Source organism: Orcinus orca, chromosome 13 (assembly GCF_937001465.1).
Source record: "Orcinus orca chromosome 13, mOrcOrc1.1, whole genome shotgun sequence".
Lineage (NCBI taxonomy): Eukaryota > Metazoa > Chordata > Mammalia > Artiodactyla > Delphinidae > Orcinus > Orcinus orca.
In genome coordinates this window covers 25,078,533-25,092,061 of record NC_064571.1, presented here as the reverse complement: position 1 = coordinate 25,092,061, position 13,529 = coordinate 25,078,533, and positions in this window count along the sequence as shown.

Below are 13,529 nucleotides of genomic sequence, written 5' to 3'. Positions count from 1 at the left end.
AAATATTTCAGTAGCTTTATTGAGATATAATTCACCTACCATACAATTTACCCATTTAAAGTGTACATTTCAGTAGTTTTTAATATATTCACAGATACGTAAAACTGTTGCTATAGTCAATTTTGGAGCATTGTTAAGGGAATTACATAATAGGTGGTATTTTGTGTCTGCCTTCTTTCACTTAAGGTAATGTTTTGTAAGGTTTATCTATGTTATAGCATGTATCAGTACCCATTCCTTTATTTTTAAAATTGTAAAATATACATAACATAAAATGTATCATTTTAACCACTTTTAAGTGTACAGTTCTGTGGCATTTATTCCCATTGTTATCACCATCACCCATCTCCAGAATATTTTTCATCTTCCCACACTGAAACTGAACCCATTAGAAAATAATTCCGCATTCTTCCCTTCCCCAGGCCCTAGTTAAATCTTGTTTTTTGAGAAGGTGTGGGTGACATAGGAGGAAGGAGGCAGAGTACTTAGAAAGTAGTGGTTAAGGAAAGCAGTAGGAAGCCTTGGACAGTGGGACTTAAATATTTTTGGATCATGAATAGGAGGTATAAAGTCTATAAATCTCCCTAGAAGGATGTGCAGATGCTCAATCTTGTAATGTTTTATAAGTAAATTTTCTTTTAGAATAATACTGATTTACAGAAAAGCTGCAAAGACAGTACAGAGTTCTTGTATACTCCTCACCTAGTTCCCCATTGTTAACATCTTACATTGCCAGGTACATTTGTCAAACCTAAGAAACTGACATTTATATCACTATTAACTAAACTCCAGACTTTTTGGATTTCTCATTTTCCCATTAATATCCTTTTTCTGTTCTAAGATCCAATCCAGTACATTATATTTACTTGTCATGTCTCCTAGTCTCCTCTGGTCTGTTTTCTCTTTTCATGACCATGATAGCCTTCAGTAGCACTGGGGAGGTATCCGGCAGACTGTCCCCGACATGGGTTTGTCTGTTTTTCTTAGGATTAGTTAGTACCAGAACTTTGCATATAATTTCAGGGGTTACCCAGGCCCCTGAGGCCCTTCCATGGGCCTTGTATTATTGCAGATTGGAATTTAAAAGGGAATGCAGGCCTTTTTTCACGATAAACTTAGAGGTTGCAGCCCATTAATAGGACATGAAATCAATGTACTATGTTGCCACTGTCATTTTAAAATAATAAAAGCAGTGAAGTGTTGAACTGAGTGAAAGGTAAGTTTGTTTCATTTATATGTGTGTATATTACATCATTGTGGAAAATCTATGTGGTGGGCACAGTTTTGGCCCCCGTGACCTTTGCCCCTGGTGTCATGCTTGTGAATATATTACATGGCAAGAGAGAATGTTGCATATGTAATTAAGGTTACTAATCAGTAGACTTTAAAATAGATGATCCTGGATTGTCTGGCCAGCCCCAAAGTAATCACATGAACTCTTAAAAGCAGAGCTTTCTCCTGGCTGAGGGTAAGAAGTTATAGAGATGTGGCAGAAGAGGACATCAGAAAGATTCAAAGCATGAAAAGGACATGATCTATTGTTGCTGGCTTTGAAGATGGAGAGGGTCATGAGCCAAGGAATGTGGCAGCCTTTAGAAGATGATAACTGCTGGCTGACAGCCAGCAAGGAAATGACCTCAGTCCCATAACTGCATTGAACTGAATTCTGCCGGTAACTTGCCTGGTCTTGGAAATGGGTTGTCCCTTAGAGCCTCCAGAAAAAGCCCAGGTCAGCTGACACCTTCACTTTGGCCTGGTGAGACCCAGAGCAGATAATCTGGTCACACTGTGCCAGACTTCTAACTTGCAGAACTGTAAGATAATAAATGAGTGTTGGTTTAAGCTGCCAACTTTGTGGTAATGTTGTGTGTTTCTTACTGGGGGTCAAGGTAAAACAGCATTGGAAAATATTGCTGTAGTAGAAAGGATCCTGGACGGGTCAAGAGACTTTGGTTCTCATCTCACTACTCCTACTACCTTAGATAAAACTGTTAATCACTTACCCTTCCTGAGTTTTCCCTCTTATCAGTTGAGTGGGTTATTCTAAAGTTTCTTCCATATGACATGTTTTTCTTTTATGAACTGCCCTTTTTTTTTCAGCAAAATTCACCCCTTTTAGTGTATAGTTTTATGAGTTTTGATAAATGCATTTAATGACCATCTCAATCAAAGATTAGAAAAGTTACACCACCACAAAAATTCCCTCGTTGCTGCCTCTTTATAGTCCTCTCCCACCCAACCAGTGTGCCAGCTCCTGGCAACCACTGATCTATTTATTGTCAACATAGTTTGCCTTCATAAATGGAATCATACAGTTTGTAGACTTTTGACCCTGGCTTCCTTAATAATGCATTTGAGATTCATTTATGTTGCGTGTATCAGTAGTTTGTTTCTTTTTATTTCTGTGAAGTATTCCATTGTATGGAATGTACGTACCACATTTTGTTTATCCATTCCCCAGTTGAGGGATATTTGCCAGTGTTTGGTGATTATGAATAAAGGTGCTGTAAATATTTGCATGTAGGTTTTTGTGTGAACATTAACTTTTCATGTCTCTTGGGTAAATACGTAGGAGTGGGAATGCTGGATCTTGTAAACATATGTTTACTTTTTAAAGAATCTGCCAAACTGTTTTCCAAAGTACCAGTACCATTTTGCATTTATACCAGCAGTGTTTGAGAATTTCAGTTGTTCTGCATCCTTGCTAGCAAGTATATTGCTATAAACTTCCCTCTTAGAACTGCTTTTGCTGCATCTCATAGGTTTTGGATAGTCGTGTTTTTCTTTTCATTTGTCTCTAGGTATGTTTTTGATTTCCTCTTTGATTTCTTCAGTGATCCATTAGTTGTTTCATAGCATATTGTTTAGCCTCCCTTGTTTGTATTTTTTGCAGTTTTTTTCTTGTAGTTGATTTCAATCTCATACGTTGTGGTGAGAAAAGATGCTTGACGTGATTTCAATTTTCTTAAATTTACTGAGGCTTGACTTATGGCCCAAATTGTGATCTATCCTGAAGAATGTTCCCTGTGCATTTGAAAAGAAAGTGTATTCTGCTGCTTTCGGATGGAATGTTCTATAGATATCAATTAAATTCATCTGGTCTAATGTGTCATTTAAGGCCTTTGTTTCCTTATTGATTTTCTGTCTGGGTGATCTGTCCATTGATAAAAGTAGGTTGTTAGAGTCCCCCACTATTATTGTGTTACTGTCGATTTCCTCTTTTATAGCTGTTAGCATTTGCCTTATGTACTGAGGTGCTCCTATGTTGGGTGCATATATATTTATAATTGTTGTATCTTCTTCTTGGATTGATTCTTTGATCATTATGTAGTGTCCTTCCTTGTCTCTTGTATCACTCTTTATTTTAAAGTCTATTTTTTCTGATACAAGTATTGCTACTCTAGCTTTCTTTTGATTTCCATTTGCATGGAATATCTTTTTCCATCCTATCACTTTCATTCTATATGTGTGCCTAGATTTGAAGTGGGTCTCTGATAGATAGCATATATACGGGTCTTGTTTTTGTATCCATTCAGCCAGTCTGTGTCTTTTGGTTGGAGCATTTAATCCATTTACATTTAAGGTAATTACTGATATGTATATTCTTATTGCCATTTTATTAATTGTTTTGGGTTTGTTTTTTTAGGTGTTTTTTCTTCCCTTCCTCTTTTGTTCTCTTGTGGTTTGATGACCATCTTTAGTGTTGTGTTTGGGCTGCTTTTTCTTTTTTGTGTGTGTAGCTATTGTAGTTTTTTGGTTTGCATTTCCCTTGAAGTTTTGATAAAGCAGTCTATATGTGTACAAAGTTGTTTAAGTTGCTAGTCTCTTAATTTCAAATGCAATTCCCATTTCCTACCTTTGTACTCTCCTCTCATCATGGTTGCTGGTTTTGATATCATATTTGTGTGTGGATAATTTCCTGCTTTTATTGTATGTTTGCCTTTACCAGTGGGCTTTCCCATTTGTGATTTTCTTATTTCTAGTTGTGTCCTCTCCCCCCAACCCCTTTACTTAGAGAAGTTCCTTTAGCGTTTGTTGTAAAGCTGGTTTGGTGGTGCTAAATTCTCTTAGCTTTTGCTTGTCTCTAAAGCTTTTGATTTCTCCTTCGAATCTGAATGAGAGCCCTGCTGGGTAGAGTATTCTTCGTTGTACGTTTTTCCCTTTCATCACTTTGAATTTATCGTGTCACTCCCTTCTGGCCTGCAGAGTTTCTGCTGAAAAATCAGCTGATAACCTTCTGGGAATTCCCTTGTATGCCATTTGTTGCTTTTCCCTAGTTGCTTTTAATATTTTCTCTTTGTCTTTAATTTTTGTCAATTTGATTAATATTTATCTTGGTGTGTTCCTCCTTGGGTTTACCCTGTATGAGGCTCTGTGCTTCCTGAACTTTGGTGACTGTTTCCTTTCCCACATTAGGGAAGTTTTCAGCTATTATCTCTTCAAATATTTTCTCAGGCCCTTTCTCTCCCTCTTCTTCTGGGACCCCTATAATGCAAATGTTTGTGCATTTGACCTTGTCAAAATGGCAGCCTCCAGGACAGCTCATGCCAGTGAGTACTCCCCAGTACCTCTGCCACCAGTGTTCTTGTCCCCACAGTGAACCACAGTTGCCCCCCACCTCCCCAGGTGACCCTCCAAGATAAGCAAGTTGGTCTGGCCCAGGCTTCTATGAAGTCACTGTTTTTCCCCTGGGTCCTGGTGGGCCCTAGACCTTGTGTATGCCCTCAAAGAGTGGCGTTTCTGTTTCCCCTAGTCCAGTGGAGTTCCTGTGATCAAGCCCCACTGGCCCTCAAAGCCAAATGCTTTGGGGGCTCCTCCTCCCAGTGCCAGACCCCCAGACTGGGAAGGCTGACATGAGGCTCAGAACTCTCACTCCTATGGGACAAACTGTGATATAATTATTTTCCAGTTTGTGGATCACCCACCTGGTGGGTGTGGGATTTGATTGTATCACGGATGTGTCCCTCATCCTACCCATTTTTCTCTCATGGAAAAATGCCTAGGGTGATTTTCTACCTAATGTTAATGGTTATTTCTTGGTGGTGGAAAATTTTTTTTTAAAGCTTTCATCTCTGTTCTTTTCTGCATTGCATATTATGTGATGCAAGTTGTTATGATGTGAGGAGGGACCAGAACTAGGAGGAGATTGATGTAAGGAGGGACCAGAACTAGGAGCTTTATGATACTGGGTTGGAACTAACCACTAAAATCTCTGGGCTGGGCTTGAAATTGCTTGGCCCAGTATTGCCTAATGGTTTCCTAAGAGTGATAAAATATCCCAATTTTCTGGAAGACAGATTACATTTTGTCTTATCTGTGTTGCACAAAAAAGTAATACTGTATAATTCCATTTATATAAAGCTCTAGAACAGGTCAAATTAACTATGGTGGAAAAAAATAAGAGCATTGTTGTCTCTGAGGGATGGAGGTGAGAATTGCCTGGGAAGAGGCTTGAGGGAATTTTCTATGTTCTATGTCTCTGTAGGTGTGTGGATCATATGGAGGTTTGTGTTTGTCAACATTCAGCAAATGGTACATTTAAGATTATTGCAGTTCACCGTATGTAAATTTTACCTTAAAAAATTCCCATAGACAAATTTTGTATTCTAGTTGATGTGCATACTGAAGTGTTTAAAGGCAGTATGTAATGGTATCTACAACTTACTTTGAAATGCATCAGAAATAAGATGGATTGATAGATGAAGAAATATGTGATAAAACAGATTATATATAACAATTATATAATCTGGGTGGTGAGTCAACTTTTCCTTTTAAAATTTTTCAAAATAAAATGTTGGGAAAATAAAGACCATTGCAATCCCATGAGAGACCAAGTGAAAATGAAAGAGATAGGAGGCATCCAAAAGTCCAGTCCACAAAACATTTTTTTTGTGCAGCACAGGTGCTGAGATGAATAGATCCATTCTGGTCCTGCAGGACATGGGAATGTGGAAGGAGAACCACTCGGGAGTAAATTTCTGTAATCCAAGTGAATATTTTAGTGATGCATTAATAGAGACTCAAAAGTGATTAGTGTGAGAAAGGAAAGTTACATCCCAACCAGAAGAAATTAAGATAAACTATCTCCCCACCCAAGGCAAGGACAGTCATCTCCCAGACCTTGAGGATTTCTACCCCCAAAACTCCCATTGCTTCCATTGCTTCCGGAAGAGGTGACTGATGCTGTGTCTTCAAACCCCACTGTGGAACAGCTATGATATAGATGTGTTGCTATCAACACATTCACAAGTGACTTGTTACTAACAATAGTTGACTTTAAAATAAATTTATTAGAGTTGATTTAAGGCCTTTCCTAGTTAAAACCATTCTCATGTACACTGTAGTGTATTTCTCAATGGGAGCTTACGGGTACAGTTAGTGCTGGCATGGTAAGACTTGCACATAACTAAGGCTGTATCCTTCAGAGTGTCACAAGAGTGAGCAGCCCCTGCTATGTGTCTCTTGATGGGAATTCAGTTTGGAAATTACTGTTCTGAAGACTAGTTCCAAAACTTGACTATGGATCAGATTCTTCTGCAGCATTTGTTAAAAATGCCAATTTCTGGACCATACCACCCCCCAGACCTAATGAATCAGAACCTCAAGGTTGGAGCTCCAAGAGTCTCTCTTGCACTCTCTCTTTATTAAAAACAAATTCCCCAGGTAATTTTTTTCCCTGGCACTGATCCACAGACTTCTGGTCTACAGGAAAATGTAAATCCGAAGGGCAGGGCATGGGTCCTTCATCATGTCTGTTGAACTGATTCATCATTAATAAAGCAGTCACTCTCATAGTAAGAAGTGGTCCTGAAATGCTAGCATAAAGCTGGCAGGTGGCTTAGGAATTTAGGGACTCCCACATTCCTGGGCCATAACCAGCAGAGGGAGACTGGCTCCCCAAGCCTTTGGTGAAGGTGGCCACCCCTAGACCACCCCCTGGTGGACGTGATTTCTTCTGCCAAATCAGGTTAAGGCTGTGACAATTTTAGGAATTTCCTCTGTGTTTTCTGAGAAATGACAATTATATTTTTTCTATGGATTCTGGCCCGGAAGCCTCCCAGACTCTCTCCAAGCAGTATATCGAGTGCACTATCCAGAGTTTTTTTTTTTTTTTTTTTTTTCTGCGGTACGCGGGCCTCTCACTGCTGTGGCCTCTCACGTTGCGGAGCACAGGCTCCGGACGCGCAGGCTCAGCGGCCATGGCTCACGGGCCCAGCCGGTCCGCGGCATGTGGGATCCTCCCAGACCGGGGCACAAACCCGTGTCCCCCGCATTGGCAGGCAGACTCTGAACCACTGCGCCACCGGGGAAGCCCTATCCAGAGTTTTTACTTCCGTTTCACTGTAGGCTATCTGAACCTCAGAAATGTATTATCCCTGCTGTTAAGATTTCATACAGTCCAGAGGAAACAAATGTGAGGCTCTGCTCGGAATCCCATGATCAAAGCCCTTTGCTTATGATAATATGCTCTAGTATATGAGCTATGGCGTGTTTTTCCCAAGAATTTGGAAATAAGGGGTAGGAAGATTGCCCTCGGAAAGCGGAACCTCAAAGTCAAGCTGAGTTCAGAGGCTGAGTTGCTCCCAGATTCAGCTAGGCCTGATCAAATATATCTAGAAGAATGTGTCAATCAGTAGGGGGCACTGTTCAGTCGTGAAAGTGAGGAAGGAGTCCCAGAGATATGTTGGTGGGCCCCATCCTCCACTAGGTAGGGTAGCTTGAGCCAGTGCCTCTGAGTATTGTGGTCCCATTGACCAGGCATGACAGCCTGTCCTATTCAGGTGCCTTCAACCAGTGGAATTGTATATTGAGCTCCATTTGTTCTGAACCCACATTCCCTAAGCAACAATTTGGTGCTGACCTGCCTTCACAGGTAGCTCTGCCCCAGGTAGAGAAGGCGCTGATCATGGGAATGTGTTCTCTTTCCATTCACCGTGACAGTGATTTCTCTTTATGAATGAATAGGGCCATTTCCAGCTATGAGTTGTCTGTCCATGTTGCATCATTACAGGGAAACAAGAGGATTGGCGGCCTTATGCATAGGGAATATTTCACTCCTTGTAAGAGTTTTTCCGCATTGTAGATTACTGACTTGCCAAGCAAGGGACGTATTGGAAAATTGCATACAGTCAGAATACACACATATTAGAAGTAAACTTCCTATAGGAAATGATACAGGAGAGAATTGAGGTGTTTTGGTCACATTTGGGAGAATCTGCAGGCTGCATTATGCCCATATTTATAGAGTTCTATAAATATTTCAATGTATCAGATGGTAACAACATCCAACAGGTGGAGGAAGAGAGAGGATATGCTGTAGAATGAGGAGAAGGTGATCTGCACAGGTCAAAATTGTGGGACATCACGGACCAGATCTAAAATAATCAAAACACAAATGTCCAGTCTCTAGGCAGTGGAAACCATGGGGCAGGTGAGAAAGACCCACCACTCACTGGCTGTTGTGCTGGATTACCTGGCAGTGACACCCCTAGTTTTCTGTATTAGGGTAAAAACAAATTTGCTGTAACAAATATCCCCCAAAACACACTGGCTTAAATCAAGTAGAAGTTTATTTCGCCTCCATCTAACAATTCAACTGGTGTAGACTAGCAGAGCAGCTCTGTTCTATGGGGTCATTTGGAATCCAGGATCCTTCCATCTCATTGCTTTGTGGTTACCAACTGTATAGTACTGCCCAGTAGAACTTTCTGTGATGATGGAAATGTTCTACATCTGTGGTGTACAATGATAGTCACCAGCCATATGTGGCTAGCAGTTGAAATGTGGCTGAGGAGCTAAATTTTTAATTTTGCTTAATTTTAGTTAATTTAAATTTAAATGGCCACAGGTGTCTAGTGGTTACTGTATTTGACAGAGTAACGCTAGATCAAAGCTGGGTGATCTCCAAGTCCAGTTCCAGTTCACAGGAAAGGAAAGAGAGTGTTAGCAGGACAAGGGACTCATCTTTTAAGTTGGAGAGGACTAAGAAGTCGTATACATTACTTCAGTTCAAATCTCATTTATCCATACTTAGCCAAGTAGCAACATCTAGTTGCAAGGACAGTGAGGAAATAGTTTCTGCCTAGGGGGCCATGTGCCCAGCCACAACTCTATTGTTATGGTCAAGTGATGGACAGATTTTGGTGGACATCTAGAAGTCTCAGCCACAGCATCTCATTTTTGTAACTCTTACCTGTGGGATTGTGGGTATATTAACATTTCTAAGCCTCGGTGATAATAACAATCACTACTCCATAAGGTTATTGTGAGGGTCACAATGAGATAATGCTAGTAAAGCCCTCAGTACCATGCTGGGAACACAGTGTTGACTCAACACTGGGTACTGCTACTACAGCTTTTGTCCACTTCAGTGTCAGCTTTCAGTAATACTTACTGAGCATTGAAACCCTTTCTATTCTGAATGTGGCTTGTCTATGATAATAAAAGCTCTAAATAAGAAATGAGGGCTTTGCCAAACACACATAAGGGAAACAGCATAAATGGAGACATGTCTGCACATCAGACATTGGGCTTGGTTAATGAGAGTTTGCTTCTGAGAAAAGGTTCGTTTTGATGTGCTGACAACCCCAGGTTTCTTAGTCTGAGACATACTGAGATTATTAATGTCACTGTAAAGGACCTCTTTGGGGATGCTGGAGAGCTTTTACCCAAGACAGACAACATGTTCCTTTTGCTCCCCACTGCCAAATAGAGTCTAATACAGTGAACAGAGAAAGACATGCTTTTAAAAAGATGTCTATGCCTGTCAGTTCACAGTGTTTTCTTGATGAGCTGACAATGAGCACATCTCTACCTTATTGAAGAAGGTAAATAGAGACTGACCATTCACCTGTTGAATGAAGCAACTTGGGTTGCTTCCATATCTTGGCAATTGTAAATAGTGCTGCTATGAACGTTGGGGTACATGTATCTTTTCTAATTATTGTTTTTTTTCTGGATATATACCCAGAAGTGGAATTTCTGTGTCATATGGTAGTTCTATTTTTAGGTTTCTGAGGAACCTCCATACCGTTTTCTATAGGGGCTGCACCAATTTACATTCCTGCCAACAGTATACTGAGCCATAGAAAAAGAATGAAATTCTGCCATTTATAGAATATTATTCTTACTGAAATAAGTCAGACAAAGCCAAATACTGTATGATATCACTTATATGTGGAATCTAAAAAATAATACAAACTAATGTATATGCAAAACAGAAACAGACTCACAGATATAGAAAACAAACTAGTGGTTACAGGAGGGGACAGGGAAGGGGGAGGGGCAAATTAGGGGTATGGGATTAACATATACAAACCACTATGTATAAAATAGGTAAACAACAAGGGTATATTGTATAGCACAGGGAATCATAGCCACTATTTTGTAATAACTTTTTTTTTGTAATAACTTTTAATGGAGTATATAATCTGTGAAAATACTGAATCACTATGCTGTATACCTGAAACTAATATAATATTTAAATCGACTATACTTCAAAAAAATAGAGACTGACCAGGGAGCAGCAGGGCAGTGAGAGTTGTAGAAGTCATCTGTCCTATCTCAGGAATGTCACATCAGATTGTCATGAAGCAAAGGTCAATGTTTGGCTTCTAAAATTACACAAAGATAGTGAATTTACTAAAGACCCTCAGTTTGTTTTAAAGAAATGTGTGATTTCTGAATAAACAACTGTGAAACTATATTTCAAAACAATGGGTGATAGTATTTCTTATTTGCCTTTTGTGCTTTGAGATAGCAAAATACCAGGTGAATGCTGAATGAAAAATCTTAGGGATAATTTCTGGATTATTCTCTTGTCATGCTAAAAGCAAGAAGCTAAATTGGTTTTCTCCTAATTTTCATTCCTAATTACGAGTGACATGAATCACAGTGATTTCACAAAGCAGTTTGTAAAAGTGAAAATGTCTATAAGTCAGAATATGTGTCCTAATAGAGAAAAATATCAGACATTACAGAAGCGGAGAGAAAATTCCCAACAGAGTTCATTGTCATGGGAAACACTCAAGCTCAGAGCTTAAGAGATGGACTGTGGCCTTAAAGCAGATGTTTGGGCACAAGATAAGAGGAAACCTTAAGCAAAGGTGGCAGTGGGAGGCAGGAAGGGGAGAGTGATGGTGCCAGCAGATGCCAGCAGATTAATGTCTGTGGCAAGGACGGGTTGAGGTGTTAATTGTGGTATGTGCCAATGTTCGAGAACGCAGCCTGGGCCCCATGGGGCCTAGAATGGCTAAACAGACCTGTCCATGGATTTCACCAGGAGATTCTTCCACACTAAAGTTGTAGAAAGGGCTTTTTTTTTTTCTTTCTGGGTTTGATTCTCATTGTATTATATAGCTAGTAGTTTAGGAATGGTGGTGTAGTTGGCCCTAGGGAAAAGTGTCTGTTAAAGTTGGCAATAAGAGCCAGGAGTTATAAGCTGGGGACAGATGGATGGATGGTCTTCCTTCAGATGACACTAGGAAAACACTACCCAGTGTTCTAAAAGATGAGAAAACTTCGCAGTTGTAAGACAATGAAGGTAAGAATGCCATGCTTCACAGCTGATATAGTCTGGAGGAGGAGATGCTGATTAACTGATCATGCTAAAGGGTGGGTCCATCAGCCTTTCTGCTTCAGGCCCTCTCTGAATACCTATTTGCTTCTAGGATAAAGTCCAACCTGCTTCAAAAGACCTTACAAGGTCTTTCTTTACAAGGTTTCTGATGGGACCTTGCCTACCTCTCTATGCTTGTTTCTCCTCCCCCCTCTCCTTGAACTCTAGCCACTCTGGATTTCCTTAGGGAGCCATGGTCTCTGGCTTTGCAGATGCTGTTCCTTCTGCCTGTTGTACTTTTCTGCTCATTCTCCTTTCCCCCATTTGCCTCCTGACTTCTACTCTTTTTTATGTCTAAGGCTTGAGAAAATTTCCAGGCCACCTGCTAGGTGAGGGTAGGTGCCCTCGCTCTGTGCTCCCACATGCCCTTTCTCTCCTCATCACAGGGCTCACCACACTCTTGAACCAGTGCTTGTTTCCCTGTCCCTGTTTCCCAGGAGACTGCCAGCTTCATGAGGCTGGGGACAGGGTCCGCCTGCTTCATGGTACCCCCAATTGGGCTCTGGTGTAAAACAAGTAAAAGACTTGTTTGAAAAAAATTGTGTTAAAATATTTATATTTATTAAAAGCAGTCCATGAATCTATGATAACTTAAAATATTTAAATAACATAGAAGATAGATTAAAATGTGGAAGTTCCCTAGAGTCAAGGTCCATCATTAAGCTCTCCGTCCCCATAGTAACCACTGTTAGCAGTTTGCTATATTAGCCTTCAACATTTTGTATGTGTTTTTCAGATTTATACATGTATAATTTTTTAAACATCTTTATTGGAGTATAATTGCTTTATGATGGTGTGTTAGTTGCTGCTGTATAACAAAGTGAATCAGCTATACATAAACATTTATCCCTATATCTCCTCCCTCTTGCATCTCCCTCCCATCCTCCCTATTCCACCCCTCTAGGTGGACACAAAGCACCGAGCTGATCTCCCTGTGCTATGTGGCTGCTTCCCGCTACCTATCTATTTTACATTTGGTAGTGTATATAAGTCCATGCCACTCTCTCACTTCGCCCCAGTTTACCCTTCCCCCTCCCCATGTCCTCAAGTCCATTCTCTACGTCAATGTCTTTATACCTGTTCCTGCCCCTAGGTTCTTCAGAACCAATTTTTTCTTTTCTTTTTTTTTTAGATTCCATATACATGTGTTAGCAAACAGTATTTTTTTTCTATTTCTGTCTTACTTCACTCTGTATGACAGTCTCTATGTCGATCCACCTTACTACAAATAGCTCAATTTCATTTCTTTTTATGGCTGAGTAATATTACATTGTGTATATGTGCCACATCTTCTTTATCCATTCATCTGTCGATGGACATTTAGGTTGCTTCCATGTCCTGGCTGTTGTAAATAGTGCTGCAATGAACATTGTGGTACATGACTTTTTAAATTATGGTTTTCTCAGGGTATGTGCCCAGCCCAGTAGTGGGATTGCTGGGTTGTATTTTTAGGTTTTAAAGCAACCTCCATACTGTTCTCCATCGTGGCTGTATCAATTTACATTCCCACCAACAGTGCAAGAGGGTTCCCTGTTCTCCACAACCTCTCCAGCATTTATTGTTTGTAGCTTTTTAAATGATGGCCATTCGGACTGGTGTGAGGTGATACCTCATTGTAGTTTTGATTTGCATTTCTCTAATGATTACTGATGTTGAGCATTCTTTCATGTGTTTGTTAGCAATCTGTATATCTTCTTTGGATAAATGTCTATTTAGATCTTTGGCCCATTTTTTGATTGGGTTGCTTGTTTTTTGATAGTGAGCTGTGTGAGCTGCCTGTATATTTTGGAGATTAATCCTTTGTCAGTTTATAAATATTTTCTCCCATTCTGAGGGTAGTCTTTTTATCCTGTTTATGGTTTCCTTTGCTGTGCAAAAACTTTTAAGTTTCATTAGGTCCCATTTATTTGTT